Source organism: Erithacus rubecula (genome assembly GCF_903797595.1).
Source record: "Erithacus rubecula genome assembly, chromosome: 8".
Taxonomy (NCBI): Eukaryota; Metazoa; Chordata; class Aves; order Passeriformes; family Muscicapidae; genus Erithacus; species Erithacus rubecula.
In genome coordinates this window covers 29,300,358-29,314,967 of record NC_136659.1, presented here as the reverse complement: position 1 = coordinate 29,314,967, position 14,610 = coordinate 29,300,358, and the positions used below count along the sequence as shown (strand labels likewise).

The following is a 14,610-nucleotide window of genomic DNA, read 5'->3' as shown; positions in this document are numbered from 1 at the left end:
GTTGCTGAGCAGGGCAACACTTTTTCAGGTCTCATTTCAACCTTCTCAGAGCTTCCCCAAGGTATACACATTAGGAAAAAGAATTATAACAAATTTTAACAAGCATAATTAAATTACACACAGTAATATGCAATTACAACATAATGGAAGCATATTAAATTATAACATAAGCATATTATAATATTACATGCTGTTCTTGTGATGATTACATTAAGCCATACATGCCAGACACAGCAATGAATGTTTACCTTCCACATGAATGAAAACTCTGACATATTCAGCTGTTTGATTGATGATTAAATTCTGTCTTCCTCCTCCTATTGAAAAAATTAAACCATCCAGACTGAATTTATCTATGCCTATAAGAAATGCAAGTGCTACATGGAAAAAAAGAGTTGCAATAACATACTGTAAACATGCAATTCAGCTTTTCAACTGCTCCCAGTATTTTCAGTTGTAATCCAGTGTTACCTACTTGGCAGACAACAGTCCACATCTCATCTCTGCTATGATCCCTTCAAGGGTGTGCTTGAGACTGCTTAAGGACATCTAATTGTCTAATTTCTTGAGCTGTACTAAAAAAATCCAAAATAATTGTTTTCTACCTAAATCTACAGTTTTCATACTGCTGTATTTTCAAGACATAATAAACAGTGCTGGAAACACAGTGTCTCACAGACATGGGCAACATACAGGAATGGTGCCCATTCTCAAATCATGTGGCTCTTGCCCTGATCAGTGAAATTGTGAATGTATTTTACAACAATAAATTAAGTACACATCCTTCAAAACAAGTCTTTTAATGCCCTTGGGTTAGCAGGTTTACAAGTTCAATCTCAAGTGAAATGACAGAAAATAATAAGGTAACTACCTTATACTGAACTCATTGAATTCCAGTCAAAAAAAAAAAAAAAAAAACAAAAAAACCCCAAAAAAATAAAACAAAAAAAAAACCATCACCTAACAGAAACTTTGAGTGCAAATGGTTTCAGCATCAAGCAAAAATCACTGTCAATGAAGTGACTAAATTTTACAGCCATTCTTACTGATGACTTCTTGAAGTACTAAAAACATTGATTTAGATGTGGGAGAAGTAGACAGGAATCTATTCTAAAGCAGGAAATGCCTTGACTATGAAAATCAATGCAGCTGGCAAACAGGAGGACAGAAAAATGTGGAAAAAATACAATCATCTTTGAAGTGGCAATGAAGGAAAATGTGAAATAGGCCTCCCAAACACATGGGCTGAACAGAGAATCTTTACCATAAGAATAAAGCAGCAAAGGGGCATTAATTGATTTTTATTAGAAGCAGCACAATAAATAAAATCAGATTATTATGAGCTTTTATAGCTAGTCCATTTTTTAAGTTTACCACAAAATTCCTGTATGCCATGCTAGGGCCAGAATTTTAGCTGACTGTGTAAACTAAACACATTTACCAAAACCTTACAATGTTTTCTATTTTATAGAGGATTTTTGTCCTGTTCTTACCCAAAGAACAGGTGCTCCATAAACATGGCTTTGCCAGGTGATGCTGCATCAACATTACACTTAGGAAAACAAATTGTAAAAAATGTCCTATCAAGAAGTGGCTTGAACTTCCATATAATTAATGTCTTCCAGATAGACACTTCCTTTTCCTTTACAAAACACTAAATGTTTTATACCATAATTTAAAAGAGCCATAAAATACCTCATAAAAATAAAGATTATCTCAAGCTGTAAGATTCAGAACCTAATTACAGCCATTAGTGTTATATAAGTGTTAGAGAATAAGATTATAGTTTCCAGTAAAGACAGAAGTTATCCACATTTCAAAAATATGCATAGAATCTTACATTCAAAACATGCAAAAAATGGAGCTTACACTAGGAATTATATTGCTAGATAATATTTTGAATTGTACATGAAAAAAGAAATGAAAATATGCATTTCATGTGTAAAAAATATACTACATTTCTGTTTCAGCTAATTCTCCATCAGATCCCAGTGACCACAAACTACCTTGTTCTCATGGTGCCTTTCCTCTTCCAAACTGCTGAAAATGGTAACACATGAGCTTCTGTTACTCAAAAATAATGTTTTCCTTCATTGCCTTTGTCTCCTGACATGTTCTTTTCTCTGCAGCTTGAGAAGGATCAAATTTTGCCATTTGATTTGCATGTTATCCTTGGGGGAGAGATAAACACTACAATTCACCTTTAATGGCAAAAATGTGGCAATGGTCATGGCTGATGTACTGATTGTGCAACCCTTTTACACCATTATTTGGCTGAATTTTGGCCAGGGCTGGGCTTTCATTTCCTTATGCCAAACATTATGTGGGTCTGCAAGTGTCATCTTTGGGCCTTAATGCACTGGGTAACAACCAAATGCTCTAATCTTAAAATTTCTGTGGAATAGGTATAAACCAGCATATTTCACTGTTTCCTTCAGGAGATGACAGCCTGTCCCTGTCTTTTATAAATACACTTGCAGGGAATATTAAGTAAAAAGGTTCAGAGTTTATCTTTTAGTTTTCCCCAAAGCTCATCAGAGAGACAGTTATCTATAAGTTACCAATCCCTTTGTGTCTGAAGGTGCCAAATCCAAACACAACCATCCAACCCATCTTTGATAATTACTGTGCAGGGATTTAGTTGAACATGTCATAATGGCAGCTCAGTATTTGGGTGTGTTATATCCCTAGTGGCTAGATGGCTTTTTTCCCCACTCTCCTTCTAGTATTTCTTCCACCTAAAAGATTTCAAATCATACTAGCTGACTGCTGTGTTTAATAGGCATCCTCAATACATTAAACATTGTTCCATGTGAAATGTGCTGTATTACCCTGGTTAGTAATTTAATTTAATAGGATAGTGACAACACATTGACATTGTGCAGGTTTGTGATCTAATGATTTATGAGACAAGTAACATTTGCAGACACATTGATTTTGGTAACTGTGCAATGAACAGAACTGAAAAACAATTTTCCTCCTTTTTTTTTTTCAACATCTTTTTTCCTCCTCTCCCAGTATTACTTTATACTTGGAATGGTCCCTTTTAAAGCTCATTGATGGTTTGAAAAAAAGTTGTAGGTCATGGCATTATTCTTCAAGCCTTCAATACTTGAGGAGGCCCCTGCATCCCAACAAGTGCCAATTAATGTGCTCCACATCACTGGCCCTTGCAAGAGAGACAATAAAATGCACTGACTGTAGTAAACCAATTTAAACTATGGTGAGATTTCCATGCCTTGACACTCAGAGAAAATAAGGACAGCAACCCCATCACATGCAGGGTGCTCCCCTGCACCAGCTGCCTGACACAGGTGGACACGTGCCAGAGATGGCCCAGTTCTCCCAGTCTGAATCTCCTGGGAGTATCTGGTAGAAATCAGGATCCCTCAGTGCTCATAGGAGAAATAGTTTACTGTGCTGCTGCACAGCCACAGCAGCCTTAGTTATCTCATCAGGAAAATCAGACAGTGTGAGTGGAGAGGAGTTAGGACATGCTATGGGAGATTATTATCTGCAAATAGAACATGTGATAGTAGAAATTGCCAGATGTTTTTTCTGATTTTTTTCCATAGCAGTTGTTGGAAAAAAGCACATCAGTTTTATGGCAAGGGAGGGAGTACACAAACATTTGCCATCAAAAATTCACTGCAATAAAAGGGAAAACTTTGTGTGTCCCAGCCAGTAACCAATGGCAGAGAGCAGAGATGCAATGGCACTGATGCTCACATTCAGCTCTTTTTGCAGATAAGAAGCTACTGGAGAGCCACCAAGCCCAGGTGCAGCTCCAGCAGAGGACACCTTACCTGCTGCTGCTCAGCAATGGTCCTGACAGGCAGAGAGAGGGGCTCACCCAGCTCCTGAGGAGAGGGATGCTGCAGCAGACACATCAGGGACTACACAAGCACTGTCCTCCCGTGGGGTGTGCAACTGAACCCATCCACAGCCAGGAGCCAGAGAACATCAATTAGCACTGGCACAGTACAAACAAACAGGGAGCATCTTCCTCCACTCCATATTCAGCAAGAAAAATCACATGCTGCTCAGGCAGACTCAAACTAAAGGTGAAGGTCAGAGTTTACACCATGCTAGGTAAGACCACAATACTGCAAAGTCTAGCTTAAATCTAAAAGATGTCTTGTTCTTTCAAAATTTATCCCAGTTTCAATCTTTGGAGCTGATCCACAAAGGACTAATGGAAGGACTATCCATCCTCTCCCAGCTCCTGTCCTCATTATGACACTCTCATGTGTAGCCCAGCAATTCCTGTTCATCTGCTGTTAGCAACTCAGCCCTGTCACTCAGTTCAACCTGCTTCAATTTATGTCATACCACCTCATGGTTATATCCACTTCACATTTATTTTAAGCTATGTTCTCTTCCTCATTAAATATCTTTTATAGCTTCAGTCAGACTTGGATATTTTATAGCTATGACAGCATTTCAATATGGCTTTAAATATAGCTTTGTCCACTTTGCAAACTCCATCAGGTTACATGTACCTTACCCTTTTTAATTTCTTCTCTAAGTAACATAGTTCTAATGTGGAGAAAAAAGTTTGGGGGTTTTTAGGAATGTGTATTCCCATATATTTGTACACCCTCAAATTGCTGCATCTTACTTGCACAATGCTCCTGGGAGGATTTCTAGCTGTCTCAGTACTGCCTCAATCAAAAACAGCAGAGCTGGCTCTGCCAGAGCCCTGATGAGAAGCAGAACACAATGGATGGCACCCAGTAAGTGCAGTGCTGTGCCCCATTATTTGAGTCAGCTCATTCAGAGCCACCAGGAGTATCTTTACATAGAGCACATTGCTCTGTGTAGGTATAGCATAAAAGACACTTTAATGTGAATGTGTGAGACAGGATTAATGATGGAGGCGATTTAAGAGGGGAAAGAAATCAAGGAGCCATAGGAAAAAGGAGAGACAATTCCAGAGAAGGTTTTTGAATTCACTGCTCTGTTATGGCAAACTTTCTAGTTAAAACCACAAAAAAATGCAATAATAATAACAGCAGGAAATTACTGAGAACCTCCTGAGGCAAAAGCATAGGACCAGCAGAACCATCAATTCCTACCATCACCAATGTGAATTTGACACAGGACTTATAAGCTTATTTTCTTTTGGCTAAAGAATAAGAATTTATGCAAAATGTGCCTATTCGGTACCTAAGGCTAATACCCTTATTCCTCTTGTATCATTAAATTAGGTTTTAAAATAAAATAATTTTCTGGCTTTTGTCAAGGTGTTGATGGATTCAAATCTGTGTGACACTGATCCTTCCATGTCTGTGAATGGGAGGATTATCCACATTAGGAGAGATCTGCAGAGGTCACAACTGTTAAACTGCTATTCAGTTCAGGTTATTTCAGTAAAAACTGAAAGAATTTAAAAACTTTTCTTTTCAATAATACATGAACTTGAATAAAAGCAGTTGGCAAGGTTATCTGCTTCCAGCTCTACCAAACATCACAGCCTCTCACTGGTTTGAGGGTTTGGAGATCAGGACTCCATTTGCTTCTGTCACAGACTCCTCACATGACCCAGAGCACCTCTCACTTACAGACAGGTCTAATTAGATACTCAAAAGTTAAGTGCTGCAGTCTGGAACTTGGACAGAGTCACCCAAGGCCAACAGGAAAGGAAACACCTCCAAACAGTGCTGAACCCACAGCAGCCACAAGTAGAAGTGCTGTAGAAAGCTCTCCAACATTAACTTCATGTTTGGAATATTCTCCACAGGCTGAAGAGACCAAGATTAAAATTTTCTCCTCCACCCTGTGGTCCTGATCTCTTCCTTAAACCAGCAGGCTCTGTACATTAGGTGGGTTTCACCTCTTTTACACACTCCTCCTCTGGCCCAGAAATGTGACTACCAGTTTGTACCCAGCACAACTTCTGTAAACAGCATTGAAGAATCATGAAAGAATGAGAATGATGAGAAGAAATTAATGTTATAAAATTACCAAAAGGAAATTATACATTTGACTTGCAACTAAGAGAAAGGATTGTACAGACAATCTCATATTTGCCAGAAGAGAATAAATACATGAGTTTTATTCCAAGTGCCATAAGTTCCCATCACATTCATGCAAACAAGGTATTAAATGCATTTGCATAAAAACCACCAGATGCTCCCATCCACCACTGTAGTTAGAGGGGAATAAAGCAGGCAGTGGGAGAACAGTACACCCCTCTCAAATGAGCTTTTCTAAATTACACACAATTCTTAAATGCTTGCTAACTTCCTGGTGCTGCAATTATCTCGGCAGTGACAGCAATAACCCAATCAAATGTGGAGAAAATTAGCAATCTAAGCATTTTCAATTATGTTTTTTTCACTCTGGAATCCTGTACTCCAGGAAAATCTTTCCAATTTTCAGACTTGTCAATCCTGTTGAAAATCACCCACTATTCAGGGAAAAATCCTGCATTCACTAATTAGCTGTGAGACACCATGACTATTGAACATCCCAGGAGGTTCCTAGCTTGCCTTCATTGTTCTTCATATTCCTGCATGGACTAAAGATGCTCAGAATGATGGAGAAAGTAAATGCCGAATTCAACATACAGATTCACACAGAACCATCTGCATGGTCAAAATTAGTTCTAAAAAGCTCATTTTACTTAGTGAAGCTCAACTTGATGAGTAGTTTATGATTTACTAAGTTAGCACCACTTCAACTCCTTGCTAGAGTTTTCCATTCCAGAAAAAGAACTTCTATATTTGCTCTTAAGATTGTGGTTTCCTCAGAGAATGTGCAAGATGATCACCCAGAGACACTGCAGATGTCTCTTTACAGAAAGAGTGCTGGACCTCATGGCACATCTCTTTATTGATTTATGGTTTGAAGTGCTTCTAAAATAGTGTTGATTTCACACCAAATTGAATTATTGTGCAATACTGCAACTTTATTTTAGGGCTACATCACAAAATTGCCAGCTAAAATTACATAAATGGTAACACCAACAACTGTGTTCTGGGGAAAAAATGAAAAAAGAAATTAGGAAACAAACTTCTCTTAGAAGTCTGAGCTGGACTATTTGAAAAGTGAGAGCTAAAAACAAAACCAAAAAAATGCAAATCAAATAGATTACAAATCAAATACTTTTGAATGGAAAATACTAATTTCTGCACTCAGTGCTAAGTAATTGAAATACTTTTGAACTTGGTTGTTTTCAAACTTACTTGGAAATTAAGATGAGTACTCCTTCCTAACTGCAGTTTTTTGTTAAGTTACAGGTAAAATTGAAACCTCCCTGAGCCTTCAGTTATCTGAGCCCAGACCTAGGTGATATGACCCATGAAGGATGATCTCAGAGAGAGCTCAACACATCCCAAAGTTATCCTTCTAAACTCACCCCAGCCTGCTACAGCCTTTATCACTGAACCAAAGATGGGCACCACTGCTGTGGGCAGGGAACTCAGATAGAAACTGGTGTCATTTTAAACACAACAGCTGATGCACTAGGTTTGTTTTAAAATTAAGAAATAGTAGATGTTACAGATCTGAGCCCCAGCATGCACAGCAGCTGCAGACACCACTGAATTCTTCTGGAGTTATAACAATCTCACTGCATCTGTAAAATAGACATCTACATGTCTGGCCACTGTGGCTATTATTTTTGTTATTAAAAGAGAGTACAGAAAATCTAAATAAAATGCAGAATGCTGCTGTTGATCATTTACTTATTTCTTTCCTGGAGCAGCCTGCTGTACTGCTAAGAAAAAATAAAATACAATTATGTGTTATAGCATAACACTTAATTAGCTTTACAAGAAGACATTAAGCAACACACCAGATGCTAATGAAATCCTGAAAGTCCATTTTGTAATCAAGCACATATGTACTAATATATTTTAATATCAAACTGGTTTAGCAATTACAAAAAGAAAGTTATAACCTCAAGACCGTACATAAACATAAAATAAGTATTATTTGGAGTAGGATTTGTAGTTTAATCAAAATATAAAAAAATTTAAAATCTGCACACCCAGTGCATTCATCAGATCAAAACAACAGTGACAGCTGGCAGCACTATTGGTAAGTTCCCTGAAGATAAAAATCAGTACCAAGTGAGAAAATGTTGGTTGTCTGAAGGTAGCCTATGAAAGCCTCAAAGAAAAATATGTGCAACCCATTTGATGAAAAGTGACTGAAGATCTGCAAAAAGGGAGAGATGATCAAAGGATTAAGCCAGGAAAATTATCTATTTAAAGTCCTTTAAAGATACGAGTGTGATGCTCTTAAGACTTCTATTTCTGCCCAAATGTAAAGTCACTGAGAACCATAAATTCTGAATAATCCTGAGGATGTCTGTAATTACTGTCACTGCATTGTCCTTGTAGAGGGCAAGTGAGAGCAGCAGGTGGCCTCCAGCTCCCCAGCAAGCCCAGAGCAGGGATTTGAGCCAGACCACATCTTCTCCCAAATTATCCCAGAATTCTGGACCTGCCAGCAGTAAATGAAGCCTCTCTTGCTTCCCCTGCCCTTGCACAGAAAGCTCCAAAGTGGTGCTTCTGGTCATAATAAACAGAGAAATTCAGAGACAATATTTCTGATGCCCTCACTTCATACTAAGTTAGGTTATTTTGCTGGAATAACAGGAGTTTTGTGTGTTTTAAAGCTGCTGTGGTACTGGAGAGCAGGGTACCCAGTAGAGCCAGGGTTGGGAGCAGCCAAGTGGCCATTTCTGGATTGCTGGGGATGGATTTATAAAAAAGGGTGTTTCATGCTTCCATCAAAAACTGGAGTTCCATCCAAAGTGAATGGAAATGGGGCAATTAAGAATTAGCCTGTGTATGAAAATCTAATCCTTTAACTGTTGAGGAAGTATTTTACAACAGAGATATCTCTGTTGCTGTATTGTGGCTCTGCACAGCTGTGTTCACATTCAGTAATAAGGCAAAGAAAAAAAAAAATAATAATAAAAAAAAACCCCAGAAATAAACCATAAATAAACTATCAAACTGTATTTTACAGCAACCCTCCAGAACACTCTACCTAATCCCAGTTATATTACAGACACTAGCACAGTAAATATTTTTAAAGACTGAAGTAATTCAGCAACTCTAGCACCTGAATTGATGCTTAGCAGCACAATGGTTTTTCTTTCTACAGTTTCAAAACACTCATTTCCAAACTCTTTGAGGCAATCAGAAGAAACTGCAGTGGAAACTCATCCCATGTCCACTGTCCAGAATGTCACTGCCCACAGTTAGATTACTGCAGCAACTGAAGAGCTACCAGGTCTCTACAGAATGCTGAATAGGTTTTACACCTATTATCTAATAAATCATGCTTTTTTCTAGCATAGGTGGAACATAAAAATTCATCTAATAGCTTTATATGAAGCTGAGTGCAAAACAAAGAACAAAATGGACAAGATACATTTTTTTAAAACATGGAGACAATTAAACCCAGATAATTCTTCCTCATTTTAAATGAGCAGTTGGATCTGTGTTATCATTATGCAGCTCTCCTTCTCCCTTTCCTCTTAAGGTATTGATTTTTCTTTCCTGCTAATGAACTAGGCACTCTGACAAATGTAAACATCCCAGTGTCCAGTAATTTCACTAGGAAACACCTACAGAAATATTCTGCAGTAGTCACAAAATGCTTGTTTTGTCACTTGTTAATGCCCAGTGCATGAATGTATATAATTGCTCAAGTGCCTCATGAACAACCATTACCTGGTTGAAGAACTTGGACAAATTGTTTGACTTATTCTGCACTCTCATTCTCAGCACGAGCTGGAAACTTGCCAGAGGAATAAACTGCCCAACAGATGTTAATTGTGCACTAGACCACACTGCATGACTCCACATCCTACACAATTTTAAATATTGCAATTAGTCAGAGATGCAAGGGCAGACTCTCCAGACAGCCTTTCACACCTTAAAAAATCCTTTTGGGAAATGTGCAAGGAAGCAAGACAAAGTTAAGAGCTTAATGCAAAACACACAAACAATAGTGATGCTGCCAAAGAGCTCTTCCAGATCTTCCATGTTTTATACCAGGGAAAATAGAGGGAAGTTCAGAAAAATACAAGTAGAGAGGATTTGGGAATGAGGATGTTGAGGACTGGCAGTGAGTGAATAAACCCAGGAAAATCAAAAGGCAGAGAGAGGTTTGTGCCCCACTGTTGTGCAGGGACCCTCTGTGGACCTCTGGCTACATGGGGGTGAAGGGCTGGAAATACAAGGTATGCATAATATGCATGACCTTAGTTTAGATACTATTTTGATTTCTCATCTTTATTGTCTTTTTAAAATGCCTAATTATAAGATTGAAAAATCTGAAAGAAAGTTTAAGTCTCAAATATTTCTTTTCTCAGCCTTGTTCTGGTTGTCAAGTAAACACAAACTTTACAGCTAAAGCTTTTTCCAGAGCTGCTCTTTTGATGAGAAAATAAATAAGTTTTCTTTTAGAGACTGCAATCCAAATATAATTAGATGAGTTTACAAAATATGTTACTTCCCCCCAAATGGAAATCATATTTTAAAGGAGATCTGAATGTGTAACTTCTAAGCAGAATCAAAGAAGTTTATCAACATACAAGTCTTTTATTGTCTGACGGGCATGGAAACTTTGGCTGAGTAGAGATTGATTTGATGCCAGCTTGCTGCAATTAGAAAGTAATTAACATTCTTTCAAACTGAGGACCAGAAGAATGGACTAAGGATGACATTCAGAGAATAAGGAAATAAATTGTGTCTCCTGCTTTTGAATCAGTGATGACAGAATTTGACTGTACTGTAAACTCCACCTGCTGCCTCTAAGTCTAAGCCCAAAATATACAAACAGAGAACTTGTTAATTGGTGAACACAGTATTTGACAAAGAAGCATGCAAGTAGATTTTTATGATTAACCACCATTTTTTCTTGCTCTTTTAAGGTGCTGCCCTATTGTTTTCTGGCTAAGAAATCTCAGATCAGTTATGGACTGAGGATGGCAACACTGTGAACACAGCAAACCCTCATATCCTGTGAGTTCTAATTTGATTTTTTGTAGGGGCAGCTTTTTCTTTTGGTGTTCTTTTCCCCACTTCAATCTCTGTGCAAATGTATGAAACAGCCTTGAACATGTGGCAAAAGTTTTCAGCACCTTCACAAAATACCACAAAGCATTAAATACAGCTTACTGAAATAATTCTTTTCACACAAATACCAATGTTAGCTTTCATCACGAGCAAGTCCTGCAACCAACAGTAGGAAATCCAGAATAAATACTCAGCTCAATATCTGTTCCTTCCATTTTGCTGGCTCTCATGCTGTTAGGAATCTTGCTGAGAGCTATAGAAACCAAGAACACAAAGTATTTTAATTTTTCAAGAAAAGTCATTCCATTCTGGAATAATACAAAAATGCAAATCAGTGATTTCTCATGTGCCTTTTGTTGCAAGTCTTGTATTTTCATGCCTAAACTTGGAAAGAATGGAGAGATGAAGATGAGGCTTTGCTGATTCTCCATTTGAAGTAGTAACTGCTGGGCCACCCTTTCAGCACCCTCTTTGAACAATCATTTCCTGGAAGAAGGGGAATAAAGAGAATGAATTATAGAATGCAGTGCAGGAGAAATTGATCTAAAGACAGGTCAGGATACAGGAAAATGATACTCATTTTTCTCTTTTACTTCTCTGTAATGTCATGTTTCCTAATAATGATACCAACAAACAGGTTTTCAACGGAAATAGGCATGTGAAGACTTTTGACATCACCAGTGAGCATGGAACTCACCACTATTCCATATCCATCATTAACAGTTCTAAATTGCCAGTGAAATAGAAACACAAATATTTAGCAAAACCTCTCAAACAGCAGAAATAAGTGAGAAGAATAAAGAGCTGAAGGGAGGAGAGAAAGCATTTATTTCCTGGCTAGAACTTAGTTTACAGAGAGGATTAAATTTATTTTGCTAATTATAACCATGCTAGTTTTGAATTATATGCAGCAGTGTAGAAAGGAAATTGTGAGGGAGATGGTGTATGAGCCACTGCTAATGCTCAGCAGCAACCACAATAGACAAGATGAAGGTGAAAGCAAAAGGTAAAACTGCACAAGTTACTATTTCTTCACTTCAAGGACTGAAAGAAGAAAAATTTTAAACTAAAGAAAACATAGCATCACCAGAAGTGAAAGTTTCAAAAAGCCATTTGCCAGGGCTACACTTGGTCTGACAGACTTCACAAACAGTAAACACTGTCATACACAAGACAAAGAAAACCCTAAAAAATTTCAGAAGCCACCAAATACCATCCTACCCTCCAAAATAATTAAACAGGAAAAAAAAAAAAAAAAAAAAAAAAAACAGTCTGAAAAAAACCCCTTATTATTTCTGAAAACTGGTATTCTGGCAAGGACCAAAATCATGATCTTATTCAAGAGAACAAAACAAAACAAAAAAATAAATAAAATAAAATTATAATTTAGAAGGCTACTTAGCTTTTATTTCACCCAGGAGCATGTTTATAATGCCATGCCAAGATGAGCTTTCTGGCTAAAACTTGGTCAGGATTTGTATCTACACTGAAGTTAATGACATTGTCCTTCAAGGGTGATGAGTTCCTTGGTAAACAATTGCATGTAACCATAAAGCAAATTAATGCTGAACCCTCAGTTATAGCTCACTGTCAGGGGGTGTACTGCAACCTCAGCAATCCTCCATCCAAACACCCTCTCAGGAGAGCTCTGGTAGAAGATGGATATAGCAGAAATCTGGAGAACTCCCTCATTAATGAGGGAAACTGGGGACTGCAGTCTGGGATTAGCACGAATAAGTCTGAGAAATAAGATGCAAGGTTTGTAAATAGTTGAATGCAATTTCTGGAGCATGATGCCATACACAGCTATGAATTTATCATGTCTGGTTGGTGTCAAATCAAGGCTGAAGATCTCTGTGGAATATACACCATGATGGAGCTGAAGGAAACAGTTTCAGCATAAGATAAAGTTCCATGGCCTCTACTACACAACATCATGGTAAACAACCAAATACCTCAATTTCTCCTTAAAATCTATGATTCCACACTAAGAATAATTTCTGAAGCCACGGAATGAAAGAAAAACATGACTTTTGTACCTTGATGAGGATAAAAGTCTCCTTTTTCACTTTTTATACCCACCAAAGCAAGGAGACTTATTGTCTACACACCTTTAAATAAAAACAGAAGGCCCTCTTTAATGTCAATGCCCATTCCTGATAACAATTAGACAGTTAAAAATAAATGCACCATAACTTGTTTTAAAAATATAATGTGTTTTACAAACAAACAAAATTCTCATGTGCTGTTACAGTAACTGGGGGAGTTAATTATTTTCATGTTTCCTCCACCAAGAAAAATACCTACTGCAACTTTGAGGCCTTTTTTCCAAAATATTGATACAGCCAGAACCTAGGTTGAAAGCAGATACTTTTTGGGTAAGAATGAGAGGAACTGCAGGAGCAGAGAGAAATGGAAATGAAGGCAACAGCTTGGAAGCAGCTTCCACATCCTTAGAAACACAGCTGACATGACAGAGAAAGATTTAGTGTTCAATACAGTTTGAAAGCAGCCTAGAAATACAAGAGATTCTTTTATTTCATGCCTTGCTCTCCCTGTGTTCAGAAAAAACAGAAGGTTTTGCATTTTTTTTAATTAAATGAGGTTGCAGATGAGAAACACCCAAGTCCCTTACCAACATAACAGAAACAAATACAAGACACAGAGATTTTGACTAATTACCCATATCAAATGAAGACAGAGGAGAATACAGCTGTAAGTTTAATAATTGGCTATTGTAACAAGACTGACATCACTGAATGTCCTTGGGATCACCATTTCTTTTGGCAATAAAGCATTCAGAATGGTTATGGTGAACATTACAAATGTTTATTAACATAACAGCTCATTCTGGTTCCACAACAGGCAGGATGTGCATAATGGTGCCACATGCATTATTCATACTGTGCAAGACCAAAATAATTCCTTGCTTCAGTCTTGTGGATTCATAATTCAAGATGAAGAGACAGCCTCTCTCTTACAGCAGAGCTGTTTGTGCTGCTCTTACTTAGGTTCATTTGGGTCTTGCACAGACACAAAGCAGAGGATGTGATTTAACATATCAATCAATGTGAAAAATTGTTAACAGCATTTCCAAGTGCCCCGATAATCTCAGAATTAAAAGCAACACCACAGCCCCTTTTCTCTTGCAAAAGATTGTGTTTTAAACATAGCAGCTGGAAAATAATGTTATATAAAATAGCAGATAAATAAATTGGGAGCAGGAGCACAAAGCAGTGGGTGTAGCAGCCAGAAACCTTTTATTTCCTCCAGGTCCTCTGTTGCTCTGGTAGCTCTAAAATTGGAAACAAACTGGCTTAAACTCCTTCTGTGAGCTCAGAGAACTTAAAGAACAAGGACTTGTTGTGAATGACATTTCAACCCTGTAACAGTGTCTGCCTGAACACCAGACTTAATAAAGGAAGGGTTGACAGGTCCCTACCTACAAAATGCTACAATACAATTGAAATGTCATGTGTGGCCAGCCCTGCCTCAACAGCTCCCACCTCCTGCCCAAAGGAAGATGTGACAATTGCCTTCTTAGTAGCTTTTCTGTCTTTATCCA

The 14,610-nt window shown here is 37.8% G+C and overlaps 1 long non-coding RNA gene across 2 annotated transcripts in view; it reads right to left on the bottom strand.

The window, feature by feature from the left end:
* Positions 1-246: 246 nt before the first annotated feature.
* The window catches only part of LOC306804223, an 82,497-nt gene continuing 68,133 nt past the window's right edge, over positions 247-14,610 (bottom strand). For both annotated transcript variants that reach the window (XR_013774835.1, XR_013774836.1), the window contains exons 2-3: positions 476-575; positions 247-317 (exon numbers count right to left, since the gene is read on the bottom strand). This is a non-coding gene — a long non-coding RNA (uncharacterized lncRNA). The remainder of the gene's footprint in view (positions 318-475; positions 576-14,610) is intronic.